General features: G+C 32.8%; 11 non-coding genes across 11 annotated transcripts; all 11 read right to left on the bottom strand.

Annotated features, from left to right (window-relative positions):
* Window positions 1–759: 759 nt before the first annotated feature.
* TRNAA-UGC (transfer RNA alanine (anticodon UGC)) lies at window positions 760–832 on the bottom strand. The gene has a single exon. It is a non-coding gene; the product is annotated as a tRNA-Ala (tRNA).
* Window positions 833–1,929: 1,097 nt separating this feature from the next.
* TRNAA-UGC (transfer RNA alanine (anticodon UGC)) lies at window positions 1,930–2,002 on the bottom strand. The gene has a single exon. It is a non-coding gene; the product is annotated as a tRNA-Ala (tRNA).
* A 1,097-nt stretch (window positions 2,003–3,099) lies between these two features.
* On the bottom strand, window positions 3,100–3,172 carry TRNAA-UGC (transfer RNA alanine (anticodon UGC)). The gene has a single exon. It is a non-coding gene; the product is annotated as a tRNA-Ala (tRNA).
* A 1,096-nt stretch (window positions 3,173–4,268) lies between these two features.
* TRNAA-UGC (transfer RNA alanine (anticodon UGC)) lies at window positions 4,269–4,341 on the bottom strand. Its single transcript has one exon. It is a non-coding gene; the product is annotated as a tRNA-Ala (tRNA).
* Window positions 4,342–5,437: 1,096 nt separating this feature from the next.
* On the bottom strand, window positions 5,438–5,510 carry TRNAA-UGC (transfer RNA alanine (anticodon UGC)). Its single transcript has one exon. It is a non-coding gene; the product is annotated as a tRNA-Ala (tRNA).
* Window positions 5,511–6,607: 1,097 nt separating this feature from the next.
* Window positions 6,608–6,680, bottom strand: TRNAA-UGC (transfer RNA alanine (anticodon UGC)). Its single transcript has one exon. It is a non-coding gene; the product is annotated as a tRNA-Ala (tRNA).
* A 1,096-nt stretch (window positions 6,681–7,776) lies between these two features.
* TRNAA-UGC (transfer RNA alanine (anticodon UGC)) lies at window positions 7,777–7,849 on the bottom strand. Its single transcript has one exon. It is a non-coding gene; the product is annotated as a tRNA-Ala (tRNA).
* Window positions 7,850–8,622: 773 nt separating this feature from the next.
* On the bottom strand, window positions 8,623–8,695 carry TRNAA-UGC (transfer RNA alanine (anticodon UGC)). The gene has a single exon. It is a non-coding gene; the product is annotated as a tRNA-Ala (tRNA).
* A 1,032-nt stretch (window positions 8,696–9,727) lies between these two features.
* On the bottom strand, window positions 9,728–9,800 carry TRNAA-UGC (transfer RNA alanine (anticodon UGC)). The gene has a single exon. It is a non-coding gene; the product is annotated as a tRNA-Ala (tRNA).
* Window positions 9,801–10,896: 1,096 nt separating this feature from the next.
* TRNAA-UGC (transfer RNA alanine (anticodon UGC)) lies at window positions 10,897–10,969 on the bottom strand. The gene has a single exon. It is a non-coding gene; the product is annotated as a tRNA-Ala (tRNA).
* Window positions 10,970–12,479: 1,510 nt separating this feature from the next.
* On the bottom strand, window positions 12,480–12,552 carry TRNAA-UGC (transfer RNA alanine (anticodon UGC)). Its single transcript has one exon. It is a non-coding gene; the product is annotated as a tRNA-Ala (tRNA).
* Between the last annotated feature and the right edge of the window lie 255 nt (window positions 12,553–12,807).

Here is a 12,807-nt window from a genome sequence, read left to right as displayed (position 1 = left end):
AAAAAGAATGGAAAAATGATACATAGTGATTCTACATCTTTCAATTATTGTGTGTGAGAAATACTCCTTTTTTACCTGACACGTATATAATTGTGAAACAGATATATGAAAAAAGAGATTAAAGATGTAGAAGCATACCTTAAAACCTCAAGTGATGAAAAAAAGGAAAACATGTTCCGAGGCGGTAAAAAATTGAAGATATTATAACACATGAAAAACGGATCAAAAGTCATTACAGAATATGAGAGCTGCAAAGCAACAACATCCTAAGGAGATCAACAGCGGCTTAAAAGCCCCAAATAAACAGTTTTTGAGCCACAAGAGGCACATCAATCGCAATCGTTGTACTATTTTCATTAGCTAGCAAACAAGAAAGACGAAGGTCGACTAGGGAAGTGTTGGGGGGAAGTAGCTAATGTTGCCACTAATAACGACTCATGAATCTAGTTATTGGAGGTAGTGGCCGCAGGAAATTGACTTCTAGGAAGCTATAGTGACTTATGTATGGTGCACTGTGCAACACTCCTCGAAAAGCAAGTCTAGTTCAATTGGTTCATTAGTATTGGCTCAGGTCAGGTCACATCATGCTTTCACTTGTTAATAAAATATTTTTGTTCTCATTTATTACATCTCCCTCTTGTTTGTTTTGGATTTTATTACGAGATTCTCTCTCTCTCACTAACGTGAAAATTCTAAAATAGGAATTATAAAAATCTAAGTCATTCCTATACACACATCACTGATTAACAATACTTTAATTGGAGATGCAGGGGATCGAACCCTGTACCTCTCGCATGCAAAGCGAGCGCTCTACCATTTGAGCTACATCCCCATATGTAAAATTATTCTTGAATTTTTAAACTCAACAATACAATATTATTTCATCAAAACTAATGGTAAATAAGTTGCATGTTTGCTACAAAACATTTATTCATGCAAAGAAGAAAGAACAAAAAAAACGTCAAATAAATCTAAATCTTTTTTTTTTTATAAATAAAATTACTTTTAGATACTTGTGTTAGCCCTTCAAAAGTCATATAATCACCTTTAGGTGATACTGTCAATATTATGGATTAACAATCTAAATTTAGAACAAATTGATTGAGAAAAATTAGCACCCAATGAACATAAGCATTTAAAATGATTTTATATGGAAAATACCACAATTAAAAAAAGAATGGAAAAATGATACATAGTGATTCTACATCTTTCAATTATTGTGTGTGAGAAATACTCCTTTTTTACCTGACACGTATATAATTGTGAAACAGATATATGAAAAAAGAGATTAAAGATGTAGAAGCATACCTTAAAACCTCAAGTGATGAAAAAAAGGAAAACATGTTCCGAGGCGGTAAAAAATTGAAGATATTATAACACATGAAAAACGGATCAAAAGTCATTACAGAATATGAGAGCTGCAAAGCAACAACATCCTAAGGAGATCAACAGCGGCTTAAAAGCCCCAAATAAACAGTTTTTGAGCCACAAGAGGCACATCAATCGCAATGGTTGTACTATTTTCATTAGCTAGCAAACAAGAAAGACGAAGGTCGACTAGGGAAGTGTTGGGGGGAAGTAGCTAATGTTGCCACTAATAACGACTCATGAATCTAGTTATTGGAGGTAGTGGCCGCAGGAAATTGACTTCTAGGAAGCTATAGTGACTTATGTATGGTGCACTGTGCAACACTCCTCGAAAAGCAAGTCTAGTTCAATTGGTTCATTAGTATTGGCTCAGGTCAGGTCACATCATGCTTTCACTTGTTAATAAAATATTTTTGTTCTCATTTATTACATCTCCCTCTTGTTTGTTTTGGATTTTATTACGAGATTCTCTCTCTCTCACTAACGTGAAAATTCTAAAATAGGAATTATAAAAATCTAAGTCATTCCTATACACACATCACTGATTAACAATACTTTAATTGGAGATGCAGGGGATCGAACCCTGTACCTCTCGCATGCAAAGCGAGCGCTCTACCATTTGAGCTACATCCCCATATGTTAAATTATTCTTGAATTTTTAAACTCAACAATACAATATTATTTCATCAAAACTAATGGTAAATAAGTTGCATGTTTGCTACAAAACATTTATTCATGCAAAGAAGAAAGAACAAAAAAAACGTCAAATAAATCTAAATCTTTTTTTTTTTATAAATAAAATTACTTTTAGATACTTGTGTTAGCCCTTCAAAAGTCATATAATCACCTTTAGGTGATACTGTCAATATTATGGATTAACAATCTAAATTTAGAACAAATTGATTGAGAAAAATTAGCACCCAATGAACATAAGCATTTAAAATGATTTTATATGGAAAATACCACAATTAAAAAAAGAATGGAAAAATGATACATAGTGATTCTACATCTTTCAATTATTGTGTGTGAGAAATACTCCTTTTTTACCTGACACGTATATAATTGTGAAACAGATATATGAAAAAAGAGATTAAAGATGTAGAAGCATACCTTAAAACCTCAAGTGATGAAAAAAAGGAAAACATGTTCCGAGGCGGTAAAAAATTGAAGATATTATAACACATGAAAAACGGATCAAAAGTCATTACAGAATATGAGAGCTGCAAAGCAACAACATCCTAAGGAGATCAACAGCGGCTTAAAAGCCCCAAATAAACAGTTTTTGAGCCACAAGAGGCACATCAATCGCAATCGTTGTACTATTTTCATTAGCTAGCAAACAAGAAAGACGAAGGTCGACTAGGGAAGTGTTGGGGGGAAGTAGCTAATGTTGCCACTAATAACGACTCATGAATCTAGTTATTGGAGGTAGTGGCCGCAGGAAATTGACTTCTAGGAAGCTATAGTGACTTATGTATGGTGCACTGTGCAACACTCCTCGAAAAGCAAGTCTAGTTCAATTGGTTCATTAGTATTGGCTCAGGTCAGGTCACATCATGCTTTCACTTGTTAATAAAATATTTTTGTTCTCATTTATTACATCTCCCTCTTGTTTGTTTTGGATTTTATTACGAGATTCTCTCTCTCTCACTAACGTGAAAATTCTAAAATAGGAATTATAAAAATCTAAGTCATTCCTATACACACATCACTGATTAACAATACTTTAATTGGAGATGCAGGGGATCGAACCCTGTACCTCTCGCATGCAAAGCGAGCGCTCTACCATTTGAGCTACATCCCCATATGTAAAATTATTCTTGAATTTTTAAACTCAACAATACAATATTATTTCATCAAAACTAATGGTAAATAAGTTGCATGTTTGCTACAAAACATTTATTCATGCAAAGAAGAAAGAACAAAAAAAACGTCAAATAAATCTAAATCTTTTTTTTTTATAAATAAAATTACTTTTAGATACTTGTGTTAGCCCTTCAAAAGTCATATAATCACCTTTAGGTGATACTGTCAATATTATGGATTAACAATCTAAATTTAGAACAAATTGATTGAGAAAAATTAGCACCCAATGAACATAAGCATTTAAAATGATTTTATATGGAAAATACCACAATTAAAAAAAGAATGGAAAAATGATACATAGTGATTCTACATCTTTCAATTATTGTGTGTGAGAAATACTCCTTTTTTACCTGACACGTATATAATTGTGAAACAGATATATGAAAAAAGAGATTAAAGATGTAGAAGCATACCTTAAAACCTCAAGTGATGAAAAAAAGGAAAACATGTTCCGAGGCGGTAAAAAATTGAAGATATTATAACACATGAAAAACGGATCAAAAGTCATTACAGAATATGAGAGCTGCAAAGCAACAACATCCTAAGGAGATCAACAGCGGCTTAAAAGCCCCAAATAAACAGTTTTTGAGCCACAAGAGGCACATCAATCGCAATGGTTGTACTATTTTCATTAGCTAGCAAACAAGAAAGACGAAGGTCGACTAGGGAAGTGTTGGGGGGAAGTAGCTAATGTTGCCACTAATAACGACTCATGAATCTAGTTATTGGAGGTAGTGGCCGCAGGAAATTGACTTCTAGGAAGCTATAGTGACTTATGTATGGTGCACTGTGCAACACTCCTCGAAAAGCAAGTCTAGTTCAATTGGTTCATTAGTATTGGCTCAGGTCAGGTCACATCATGCTTTCACTTGTTAATAAAATATTTTTGTTCTCATTTATTACATCTCCCTCTTGTTTGTTTTGGATTTTATTACGAGATTCTCTCTCTCTCACTAACGTGAAAATTCTAAAATAGGAATTATAAAAATCTAAGTCATTCCTATACACACATCACTGATTAACAATACTTTAATTGGAGATGCAGGGGATCGAACCCTGTACCTCTCGCATGCAAAGCGAGCGCTCTACCATTTGAGCTACATCCCCATATGTTAAATTATTCTTGAATTTTTAAACTCAACAATACAATATTATTTCATCAAAACTAATGGTAAATAAGTTGCATGTTTGCTACAAAACATTTATTCATGCAAAGAAGAAAGAACAAAAAAAACGTCAAATAAATCTAAATCTTTTTTTTTTATAAATAAAATTACTTTTAGATACTTGTGTTAGCCCTTCAAAAGTCATATAATCACCTTTAGGTGATACTGTCAATATTATGGATTAACAATCTAAATTTAGAACAAATTGATTGAGAAAAATTAGCACCCAATGAACATAAGCATTTAAAATGATTTTATATGGAAAATACCACAATTAAAAAAAGAATGGAAAAATGATACATAGTGATTCTACATCTTTCAATTATTGTGTGTGAGAAATACTCCTTTTTTACCTGACACGTATATAATTGTGAAACAGATATATGAAAAAAGAGATTAAAGATGTAGAAGCATACCTTAAAACCTCAAGTGATGAAAAAAAGGAAAACATGTTCCGAGGCGGTAAAAAATTGAAGATATTATAACACATGAAAAACGGATCAAAAGTCATTACAGAATATGAGAGCTGCAAAGCAACAACATCCTAAGGAGATCAACAGCGGCTTAAAAGCCCCAAATAAACAGTTTTTGAGCCACAAGAGGCACATCAATCGCAATGGTTGTACTATTTTCATTAGCTAGCAAACAAGAAAGACGAAGGTCGACTAGGGAAGTGTTGGGGGGAAGTAGCTAATGTTGCCACTAATAACGACTCATGAATCTAGTTATTGGAGGTAGTGGCCGCAGGAAATTGACTTCTAGGAAGCTATAGTGACTTATGTATGGTGCACTGTGCAACACTCCTCGAAAAGCAAGTCTAGTTCAATTGGTTCATTAGTATTGGCTCAGGTCAGGTCACATCATGCTTTCACTTGTTAATAAAATATTTTTGTTCTCATTTATTACATCTCCCTCTTGTTTGTTTTGGATTTTATTACGAGATTCTCTCTCTCTCACTAACGTGAAAATTCTAAAATAGGAATTATAAAAATCTAAGTCATTCCTATACACACATCACTGATTAACAATACTTTAATTGGAGATGCAGGGGATCGAACCCTGTACCTCTCGCATGCAAAGCGAGCGCTCTACCATTTGAGCTACATCCCCATATGTAAAATTATTCTTGAATTTTTAAACTCAACAATACAATATTATTTCATCAAAACTAATGGTAAATAAGTTGCATGTTTGCTACAAAACATTTATTCATGCAAAGAAGAAAGAACAAAAAAAACGTCAAATAAATCTAAATCTTTTTTTTTTTATAAATAAAATTACTTTTAGATACTTGTGTTAGCCCTTCAAAAGTCATATAATCACCTTTAGGTGATACTGTCAATATTATGGATTAACAATCTAAATTTAGAACAAATTGATTGAGAAAAATTAGCACCCAATGAACATAAGCATTTAAAATGATTTTATATGGAAAATACCACAATTAAAAAAAGAATGGAAAAATGATACATAGTGATTCTACATCTTTCAATTATTGTGTGTGAGAAATACTCCTTTTTTACCTGACACGTATATAATTGTGAAACAGATATATGAAAAAAGAGATTAAAGATGTAGAAGCATACCTTAAAACCTCAAGTGATGAAAAAAAGGAAAACATGTTCCGAGGCGGTAAAAAATTGAAGATATTATAACACATGAAAAACGGATCAAAAGTCATTACAGAATATGAGAGCTGCAAAGCAACAACATCCTAAGGAGATCAACAGCGGCTTAAAAGCCCCAAATAAACAGTTTTTGAGCCACAAGAGGCACATCAATCGCAATGGTTGTACTATTTTCATTAGCTAGCAAACAAGAAAGACGAAGGTCGACTAGGGAAGTGTTGGGGGGAAGTAGCTAATGTTGCCACTAATAACGACTCATGAATCTAGTTATTGGAGGTAGTGGCCGCAGGAAATTGACTTCTAGGAAGCTATAGTGACTTATGTATGGTGCACTGTGCAACACTCCTCGAAAAGCAAGTCTAGTTCAATTGGTTCATTAGTATTGGCTCAGGTCAGGTCACATCATGCTTTCACTTGTTAATAAAATATTTTTGTTCTCATTTATTACATCTCCCTCTTGTTTGTTTTGGATTTTATTACGAGATTCTCTCTCTCTCACTAACGTGAAAATTCTAAAATAGGAATTATAAAAATCTAAGTCATTCCTATACACACATCACTGATTAACAATACTTTAATTGGAGATGCAGGGGATCGAACCCTGTACCTCTCGCATGCAAAGCGAGCGCTCTACCATTTGAGCTACATCCCCATATGTAAAATTATTCTTGAATTTTTAAACTCAACAATACAATATTATTTCATCAAAACTAATGGTAAATAAGTTGCATGTTTGCTACAAAACATTTATTCATGCAAAGAAGAAAGAACAAAAAAAACGTCAAATAAATCTAAATCTTTTTTTTTTATAAATAAAATTACTTTTAGATACTTGTGTTAGCCCTTCAAAAGTCATATAATCACCTTTAGGTGATACTGTCAATATTATGGATTAACAATCTAAATTTAGAACAAATTGATTGAGAAAAATTAGCACCCAATGAACATAAGCATTTAAAATGATTTTATATGGAAAATACCACAATTAAAAAAAGAATGGAAAAATGATACATAGTGATTCTACATCTTTCAATTATTGTGTGTGAGAAATACTCCTTTTTTACCTGACACGTATATAATTGTGAAACAGATATATGAAAAAAGAGATTAAAGATGTAGAAGCATACCTTAAAACCTCAAGTGATGAAAAAAAGGAAAACATGTTCCGAGGCGGTAAAAAATTGAAGATATTATAACACATGAAAAACGGATCAAAAGTCATTACAGAATATGAGAGCTGCAAAGCAACAACATCCTAAGGAGATCAACAGCGGCTTAAAAGCCCCAAATAAACAGTTTTTGAGCCACAAGAGGCACATCAATCGCAATCGTTGTACTATTTTCATTAGCTAGCAAACAAGAAAGACGAAGGTCGACTAGGGAAGTGTTGGGGGGAAGTAGCTAATGTTGCCACTAATAACGACTCATGAATCTAGTTATTGGAGGTAGTGGCCGCAGGAAATTGACTTCTAGGAAGCTATAGTGACTTATGTATGGTGCACTGTGCAACACTCCTCGAAAAGCAAGTCTAGTTCAATTGGTTCATTAGTATTGGCTCAGGTCAGGTCACATCATGCTTTCACTTGTTAATAAAATATTTTTGTTCTCATTTATTACATCTCCCTCTTGTTTGTTTTGGATTTTATTACGACATTCTCTCTCTCTCACTAACGTGAAAATTCTAAAATAGGAATTATAAAAATCTAAGTCATTCCTATACACACATCACTGATTAACAATACTTTAATTGGAGATGCAGGGGATCGAACCCTGTACCTCTCGCATGCAAAGCGAGCGCTCTACCATTTGAGCTACATCCCCATATGTAAAATTATTCTTGAATTTTTAAACTCAACAATACAATATTATTTCATCAAAACTAATGGTAAATAAGTTGCATGTTTGCTACAAAACATTTATTCATGCAAAGAAGAAAGAACAAAAAAAACGTCAAATAAATCTAAATCTTTTTTTTTTATAAATAAAATTACTTTTAGATACTTGTGTTAGCCCTTCAAAAGTCATATAATCACCTTTAGGTGATACTGTCAATATTATGGATTAACAATCTAAATTTAGAACAAATTGATTGAGAAAAATTAGCACCCAATGAACATAAGCATTTAAAATGATTTTATATGGAAAATACCACAATTAAAAAAAGAATGGAAAAATGATACATAGTGATTCTACATCTTTCAATTATTGTGTGTGAGAAATACTCCTTTTTTACCTGACACGTATATAATTGTGAAACAGATATATGAAAAAAGAGATTAAAGATGTAGAAGCATACCTTAAAACCTCAAGTGATGAAAAAAAGGAAAACATGTTCCGAGGCGGTAAAAAATTGAAGATATTATAACACATGAAAAACGGATCAAAAGTCATTACAGAATATGAGAGCTGCAAAGCAACAACATCCTAAGGAGATCAACAGCGGCTTAAAAGCCCCAAATAAACATCTCCCTCTTGTTTGTTTTGGATTTTATTACGAGATTCTCTCTCTCTCACTAACGTGAAAATTCTAAAATAGGAATTATAAAAATCTAAGTCATTCCTATACACACATCACTGATTAACAATACTTTAATTGGAGATGCAGGGGATCGAACCCTGTACCTCTCGCATGCAAAGCGAGCGCTCTACCATTTGAGCTACATCCCCATATGTTAAATTATTCTTGAATTTTTAAACTCAACAATACAATATTATTTCATCAAAACTAATGGTAAATAAGTTGCATGTTTGCTACAAAACATTTATTCATGCAAAGAAGAAAGAACAAAAAAAACGTCAAATAAATCTAAATCTTTTTTTTTTTATAAATAAAATTACTTTTAGATACTTGTGTTAGCCCTTCAAAAGTCATATAATCACCTTTAGGTGATACTGTCAATATTATGGATTAACAATCTAAATTTAGAACAAATTGATTGAGAAAAATTAGCACCCAATGAACATAAGCATTTAAAATGATTTTATATGGAAAATACCACAATTAAAAAAAGAATGGAAAAATGATACATAGTGATTCTACATCTTTCAATTATTGTGTGTGAGAAATACTCCTTTTTTACCTGACACGTATATAATTGTGAAACAGATATATGAAAAACGAGATTAAAGATGTAGAAGCATACCTTAAAACCTCAAGTGATGAAAAAAAGGAAAACATGTTCCGAGGCGGTAAAAAATTGAAGATATTATAACACATGAAAAACGGATCAAAAGTCATTACAGAATATGAGAGCTGCAAAGCAACAACATCCTAAGGAGATCAACAGCGGCTTAAAAGCCCCAAATAAACAGTTTTTGAGCCATAAGAGGCACATCAATCGCAATCGTTGTACTATTTTCATTAGCTAGCAAACAAGAAAGACGAAGGTCGACTAGGGAAGTGTTGGGGGGAAGTAGCTAATGTTGCCACTAATAACGACTCATGAATCTAGTTATTGGAGGTAGTGGCCGCAGGAAATTGACTTCTAGGAAGCTATAGTGACTTATGTATGGTGCACTGTGCAACACTCCTCGAAAAGCAAGTCTAGTTCAATTGGTTCATTAGTATTGGCTCAGGTCAGGTCACATCATGCTTTCACTTGTTAATAAAATATTTTTGTTCTCATTTATTACATCTCCCTCTTGTTTGTTTTGGATTTTATTACGAGATTCTCTCTCTCTCACTAACAATACTTTAATTGGAGATGCAGGGGATCGAACCCTGTACCTCTCGCATGCAAAGCGAGCGCTCTACCATTTGAGCTACATCCCCATATGTAAAATTATTCTTGAATTTTTAAACTCAACAATACAATATTATTTCATCAAAACTAATGGTAAATAAGTTGCATGTTTGCTACAAAACATTTATTCATGCAAAGAAGAAAGAACAAAAAAAACGTCAAATAAATCTAAATCTTTTTTTTTTATAAATAAAATTACTTTTAGATACTTGTGTTAGCCCTTCAAAAGTCATATAATCACCTTTAGGTGATACTGTCAATATTATGGATTAACAATCTAAATTTAGAACAAATTGATTGAGAAAAATTAGCACCCAATGAACATAAGCATTTAAAATGATTTTATATGGAAAATACCACAATTAAAAAAAGAATGGAAAAATGATACATAGTGATTCTACATCTTTCAATTATTGTGTGTGAGAAATACTCCTTTTTTACCTGACACGTATATAATTGTGAAACAGATATATGAAAAAAGAGATTAAAGATGTAGAAGCATACCTTAAAACCTCAAGTGATGAAAAAAAGGAAAACATATTCCGAGGCGGTAAAAAATTGAAGATATTATAACACATGAAAAACGGATCAAAAGTCATTACAGAATATGAGAGCTGCAAAGCAACAACATCCTAAGGAGATCAACAGCGGCTTAAAAGCCCCAAATAAACAGTTTTTGAGCCACAAGAGGCACATCAATCGCAATGGTTGTACTATTTTCATTAGCTAACAAACAAGAAAGACGAAGGTCGACTAGGGAAGTGTTGGGGGGAAGTAGCTAATGTTGCCACTAATAACGACTCATGAATCTAGTTATTGGAGGTAGTGGCCGCAGGAAATTGACTTCTAGGAAGCTATAGTGACTTATGTATGGTGCACTGTGCAACACTCCTCGAAAAGCAAGTCTAGTTCAATTGGTTCATTAGTATTGGCTCAGGTCAGGTCACATCATTCTTTCACTTGTTAATAAAATATTTTTGTTCTCATTTATTACATCTCCCTCTTGTTTGATTTGGATTTTATTACGAGATTCTCTCTCTCTCACTAACGTGAAAATTCTAAAATAGGAATTATAAAAATCTAAGTCATTCCTATACACACATCACTGATTAACAATACTTTAATTGGAGATGCAGGGGATCGAACCCTGTACCTCTCGCATGCAAAGCGAGCGCTCTACCATTTCAGCTACATCCCCATATATACAATTATTCTTGAATTTTTAAACTCAACAATACAATATTATTTCATCAAAACTAATGATAAATAAGTTGCATGTTTGCTACAAAACATTTATTCATGCAAAGAAGAAAGAACAAAAAAAACGTCAAATAAATCTAAATCTTTTTTTTTTATAAATAAAATTACTTTTAGATACTTGTGTTAGCCCTTCAAAAGTCATATAATCACCTTTAGGTGATACTGTCAATATTATGGATTAACAATCTAAATTTAGAACAAATTGATTGAGAAAAATTAGCACCCAATGAACATAAGCATTTAAAATGATTTTATATGGAAAATACCACAATTAAAAAAAGAATGGAAAAATGATACATAGCGATTCTACATCTTTCAATTATTGTGTGTGAGAAATACTCCTTTTTTACCTGACACGTATATAATTGTGAAACAGATATATGAAAAAAGAGATTAAAGATGTAGAAGCATACCTTAAAACCTCAAGTGATGAAAAAAAGGAAAACATGTTCCGAGGCGGTAAAAAATTGAAGATATTATAACACATGAAAAACGGATCAAAAGTCATTACAGAATATGAGAGCTGCAAAGCAACAACATCCTAAGGAGATCAACAGCGGCTTAAAAGCCCCAAATAAACAGTTTTTGAGCCACAAGAGGCACATCAATCGCAATCGTTATACTATTTTCATTAGCTAGCAAACAAGAAAGACGAAGGTCGACTAGGGAAGTGTTGGGGGGAAGTAGCTAATGTTGCCACTAATAACGACTCATGAATCTAGTTATTGGAGGTAGTGGCCGCAGGAAATTGACTTCTAGGAAGCTATAGTGACTTATGTATGGTGCACTGTGCAACACTCCTCGAAAAGCAAGTCTAGTCCAATGAACATAAGCATTTAAAATGATTTTATATGGAAAATACCACAATTAAAAAAGAATGGAAAAATGATACATAGTGATTCTACATCTTTCAATTATTGTGTGTGAGAAATACTCCTTTTTTACCTGACACGTATATAATTGTGAAACAGATATATGAAAAAAGAGATTAAAGATGTAGAAGCATACCTTAAAACCTCAAGTGATGAAAAAAAGGAAAACATGTTCCGAGGCGGTAAAAAATTGAAGATATTATAACACATGAAAAACGGATCAAAAGTCATTACAGAATATGAGAGCTGCAAAGCAACAACATCCTAAGGAGATCAACAGCGGCTTAAAAGCCCCAAATAAACAGTTTTTGAGCCACAAGAGGCACATCAATCGCAATCGTTGTACTATTTTCATTAGCTAGCAAACAAGAAAGACGAAGGTCGACTAGGGAAGTGTTGGGGGGAAGTAGCTAATGTTGCCACTAATAACGACTCATGAATCTAGTTATTGGAGGTAGTGGCCGCAGGAAATTGACTTCTAGGAAGCTATAGTGACTTATGTATGGTGCACTGTGCAACACTCCTCGAAAAGCAAGTCTAGTTCAATCACACATCACTGATTAACAATACTTTAATTGGAGATGCAGGGGATCGAACCCTGTACCTCTCGCATGCAAAGCGAGCGCTTTACCATTTGAGCTACATCCCCATATGTAAAATTATTCTTGAATTTTTAAACTCAACAATACAATATTATTTCATCAAAACTAATGGTAAATAAGTTGCATGTTTGCTACAAAACATTTATTCATGCAAAGAAGAAAGAACAAAAAAAACGTCAAATAAATCTAAATCTTTTTTTTTTATAAATAAAATTACTTTTAGATACTTGTGTTAGCCCTTCAAAAGTCATATAATCACCTTTAGGTGATACTGTCAATATTATGGATTAACAATCTAAATT

Source organism: Lathyrus oleraceus, chromosome 7, assembly GCF_024323335.1.
Source record: "Lathyrus oleraceus cultivar Zhongwan6 chromosome 7, CAAS_Psat_ZW6_1.0, whole genome shotgun sequence".
Taxonomy (NCBI): Eukaryota; Viridiplantae; Streptophyta; class Magnoliopsida; order Fabales; family Fabaceae; genus Lathyrus; species Lathyrus oleraceus.
This window is presented reverse-complemented; position numbering and strand designations above follow the sequence as displayed.